At 53.4% G+C, this 5,000-nt stretch overlaps 1 non-coding gene across 1 annotated transcript in view; it reads right to left on the bottom strand.

Annotated features, from left to right (window-relative positions):
• The window catches only part of LOC126129186 (small subunit ribosomal RNA), a 1,909-nt gene extending 1,252 nt beyond the window's left edge, over positions 1 to 657 (bottom strand). The window contains exon 1 of the ribosomal RNA XR_007527158.1: positions 1 to 657. This exon is cut by the window's left edge and continues 1,252 nt beyond it. This is a non-coding gene — a ribosomal RNA (small subunit ribosomal RNA).
• Between the last annotated feature and the right edge of the window lie 4,343 nt (positions 658 to 5,000).

Genomic DNA, 5,000 nt, shown 5'->3' with positions numbered 1-5,000 from the left:
AAATCCAACTACGAGCTTTTTAACCGCAACAACTTTAATATACGCTATTGGAGCTGGAATTACCGCGGCTGCTGGCACCAGACTTGCCCTCCAATAGATACTCGTTAAAGGATTTAAAGTGTACTCATTCCGATTACGGGGCCTCGGATGAGTCCCGTATCGTTATTTTTCGTCACTACCTCCCCGTGCCGGGAGTGGGTAATTTGCGCGCCTGCTGCCTTCCTTGGATGTGGTAGCCGTTTCTCAGGCTCCCTCTCCGGAATCGAACCCTGATTCCCCGTTACCCGTTACAACCATGGTAGGCGCAGAACCTACCATCGACAGTTGATAAGGCAGACATTTGAAAGATGCGTCGCCGGTACGAGGACCGTGCGATCAGCCCAAAGTTATTCAGAGTCACCAAGGCAAACGGACCGGACGAGCCGACCGATTGGTTTTGATCTAATAAAAGCGTCCCTTCCATCTCTGGTCGGGACTCTGTTTGCATGTATTAGCTCTAGAATTACCACAGTTATCCAAGTAACGTGGGTACGATCTAAGGAACCATAACTGATTTAATGAGCCATTCGCGGTTTCACCTTAATGCGGCTTGTACTGAGACATGCATGGCTTAATCTTTGAGACAAGCATATGACTACTGGCAGGATCAACCAGGGAGCTGCGTCAACTAGAGCTGAGCAGCCGGCCGCCCGGGAGTGTGTCCCAGGGGCCCGCGCGAACACGCAAGCGTCCGCTCAATTATTCTGCAAACAGGAGGAGGCTGAGCTCCCCTGCACAATACACCTCGAAACCCTCTCAGGTCCCGGCGGCGCGCAGCGCCGTCCTAAGTACTTGGTCGGGTTCGAGAGAGGCGCAATCGCCCGGAGTTAGGCGAGTAGACGCTTTAGGTGCGACCACCCGTGCTCCCAACTGAGCTTGCCGCTGCCGACAGAGGCCCGGGAGCGTGCTGTCGTGGCATTGCCGGCGGGAGACAACACGCGCCACCTACGGTGACCGGCAGCTCCAACGCCAGCGCCACAGAAGGGCAAAGGCCCCACGTGGGTGCCGAAGCGAACTCTCCCAGCACAGCGCACGTGCCAACACGTCTGCACAACTGCGATACAAACCACCAGCGAGAACCGCTGGGGCGACCGAGCAGCAGACGGCGTCGCGGCGCCGAGTGCCGGGCGGCGGCGCATCCTCAACGCACACAGTCCTCAGTCGGACCAGCACACTGCAGATGTCCACCGCGCTTCGCACCGGGCCCGCGAGGACCCACTTTGGCCGCCCGGCGCCGCGCGCAGGGTGCCCCGGCGCGCAGCTGCGCCGCCTGCCGCGTCCGTCGGCCGGCGCGCCTGCCACTGGGCGCCCCCACCAGCCGGCTGTAGCGCGTGCGCCCACGCACCGCGCGGCCAGCACGCCGGGCGGCCCCCCCCTCACCGGCCGGGGACGGTCCCACCCAGCCACCGCCGCGTATCGCTTCACACACAGATTTGCCCTTACTGATTTACCTCCAGCAACAACAACCGCACCACAATGGGTTTACCAGTTGTTCATTTGCGTAACGTCACCAGCAAACGTAGACGTCCATCCCAGTTTGCAAATGCAACGATTATTGCATACCTGTCTGTTAGGTGCCACGACACACTACGTCTGCCCACATACACGCAACAAAATGTGCACGACTAGAGAACACGTGGGAGGTGGCCCCCTACGTATGCGATGTCCATTACGACACCGACTGTCAACCAGCATCTGTACCATGTCGCAGATGTGGAACGCGGTGCACCATGCTATCACACTGTGTGAGAAGAGACGACTACGTTTGAATACACGCGCCACTACATCAACAGACGGCTCATGCTGATCGCCATCCAGGGCGTCCGTTACTCCCACACGTCTCTATGGCGTACCACACTGCAATGTAGCTGTTATGGGGAGACGGCACGTGGCTGAGTGCACAACATTTGGACCGTATGGTTCGCTGTTGTTGGGCGCAGTCGTTGTACGGTCACACATGTGCCACAGCGTATCATTCAGTACATACGGACCTATGTGCAGTACAATGTGAGGGTTAAGCTTACGACATCAGCGGACAGTGGACACAGGCCGTACCACGACGTAGACTGAGCGCTTCGACATGCGAATGCCAGTGAACAGCTGCGAAGGGCATTGAACACGCAAGCACCTGAACGACCAGCGTGCGAAGGCAGGGGGGGGGGAGGGGGGGGCGATGTACATCCTGCAGTCGTCCACATTACAGTGTACAGCGGGAGCATGTAAAAAGTAAGCAACACTTGCGAAGTGTTGAACATGAAACGATACACAAGAGGGTGGGCGGTGCGAGTAGCGAACTATATTCAGAGGGTTGTGGTTAGACAACACTAGATTAATGTAACGTGTCATATGCCAATTACAGAGCAGGTTAAGGCACAACGTGGGTTAGGTTAAGGCACAACGTGGGTTAGGTTAAGGCACAACGTGGGTTAGGTTAAGGCACAACGTGGGTTAGGTTAAGGCACAACGTGGGTTAGGTTAAGGCACAACGTGGGTTAGGTTAAGGCACAACGTGGGTTAGGTTAAGGCACAACGTGGGTTAGGTTAAGGCACAACGTGGGTTAGGTTAAGGCACAACGTGGGTTAGGTTAAGGCACAACGTGGGTTAGGTTAAGGCACAACGTGGGTTAGGTTAAGGCACAACGTGGGTTAGGTTAAGGCACAACGTGGGTTAGGTTAAGGCACAACGTGGGTTAGGTTAAGGCACAACGTGGGTTAGGTTAAGGCACAACGTGGGTTAGGTTAAGGCACAACGTGGGTTAGGTTAAGGCACAACGTGGGTTAGGTTAAGGCACAACGTGGGTTAGGTTAAGGCACAACGTGGGTTAGGTTAAGGCACAACTTGGGTTAGGTTAAGGCACAACGTGGGTTAGGTTAAGGCACAACTTGGGTTAGGTTAAGGCACAACTTGGGTTAGGTTAAGGCACAACTTGGGTTAGGTTAAGGCACAACTTGGGTTAGGTTAAGGCACAACTTGGGTTAGGTTAAGGCACAACTTGGGTTAGGTTAAGGCACAACTTGGGTTAGGTTAAGGCACAACTTGGGTTAGGTTAAGGCACAACTTGGGTTAGGTTAAGGCACAACTTGGGTTAGGTTAAGGCACAACTTGGGTTAGGTTAAGGCACAACTTGGGTTAGGTTAAGGCACAACTTGGGTTAGGTTAAGGCACAACTTGGGTTAGGTTAAGGCACAACTTGGGTTAGGTTAAGGCACAACTTGGGTTAGGTTAAGGCACAACTTGGGTTAGGTTAAGGCACAACTTGGGTTAGGTTAAGGCACAACTTGGGTTAGGTTAAGGCACAACTTGGGTTAGGTTAAGGCACAACTTGGGTTACATTGCGGTACAAATTGCGTTACATTGCGGTACAAATTGCGTTACATTGCGGTACAAATTGCGTTACATTGCGGTACAAATTGCGTTACATTGCGGTACAAATTGCGTTACATTGCGGTACAAATTGCGTTACATTGCGGTACAAATTGCGTTACATTGCGGTACAAATTGCGTTACATTGCGGTACAAATTGCGTTACATTGCGGTACAAATTGCGTTACATTGCGGTACAAATTGCGTTACATTGCGGTAGAAATTGTGGTACAAATTGCGTTACGAATTTGGTTAGGTTAAGGTGCAAAATGGGTTAGGTTAAGGTGCGAAATGGGTTGGATTACAGTACACAACGTGGTAAGAGAGTGTGTTGTTGGGGGGGGGGGCCGAGGTTCGTTGGTAGTGATCATTGTAAGTGAATGTCTGAGGCAGCGTCAGTATGTCACAGCAGTTATGTCTCGTCAGGATGCGCTTATGCGCTTTTCGCTCGTGACTGGAGGCGCGCCGCGTCTGTGGTTGCGGCACACCTGTGTGATTCATTCCTGCCATTGTTTCTGTGCCGTAACAGGTGGCAGTGTGGTGGTGTTGGGTGCACCCCTGTGTAGGACATGTGTGGGTGTTGGTGGCTTATCTGAGCAGTTGTGGATGTCGGACGGGTGGGATATTCTATTTTAGAATTGGACTCCCTGGTGTGGTTATCATAGTGTGGATGGTGTACTGTGGCGGAGAGGATGCACCGGACGTTGGTCCATGCTGGTGCTTACATATTGTATCTGTGTCTGTTACAGGCAGAGAGTAATGTGTGATAGAGTGTCTCGCTGAGGTGTGGTTCATATTGTGTGCACAGACTTACAGCATGTATAGGGACAGCGGGAATTTGGCATATTGGATATAACTCTTCGTGAAACGCAAGATATAGGGGTGGATTGCAACGTACGAGTGCGGGAAGAGTCCGCCGTTCATCCGCTGGAGTTGCGATTTCGGCGGTTGGGGTGGGGCACGTGCGGGTGCGGGTGCGGGTGCGGGTGGGGTGATTGTCGGTTGACTACTTCGTGCGACGCAGGCACTGGCGTTCGGGTTCCTGTGGTGGACAGATGATGCAGGCTTTGTGGGTGGCGTCGGAAAATGGGTACTGTGGGACCTAGCGATGTCGTAGTCGGGGTGGCGTCTCATAGATGGCGGTATCGTCGGTGCAGCAGGTCATGTTTCGGGAGACTTGCAGATGGCGGTATTTGGTTTTCGTGTTGCGCGCGACATGGTGGACGTCGTGTCGTCCGATTCGCGTAGATGGGGCTATTGCATGTGGTTTCGTCACATTGTCATAGATGGCGATGCTGTGGTTTGGCAGTATGGTTGGTGTAGTTCCGTTGGATTCCTGTAGATGGAGGTGTCGTTTCTGGGCCAGACGGCAATGTAGTTTGGTCACATTCTCATAGATGGCTGTGTTGTGTCTGTGGGTGGCGGTGTCAGCGTCGTCCCATAGAGGGCGGTATGGTCTGTTTATTGTGGACGTTGATGTCAGGACCAGAGGGCGCGCGCGAACCGTTGCCCATATTTTCCTACCCTCCTATTACTCGTTGTAGATCTATAACACTGCCCAGCGTTGCAACTAAATGATGTTCACATCTGTTGCATC

Source organism: Schistocerca cancellata, unplaced genomic scaffold (assembly GCF_023864275.1).
Source record: "Schistocerca cancellata isolate TAMUIC-IGC-003103 unplaced genomic scaffold, iqSchCanc2.1 HiC_scaffold_524, whole genome shotgun sequence".
NCBI lineage: Eukaryota > Metazoa > Arthropoda > Insecta > Orthoptera > Acrididae > Schistocerca > Schistocerca cancellata.
The sequence above is the reverse complement of the archived record's forward strand: the minus strand, read 5'-3'. Positions and strand labels throughout refer to the sequence as shown.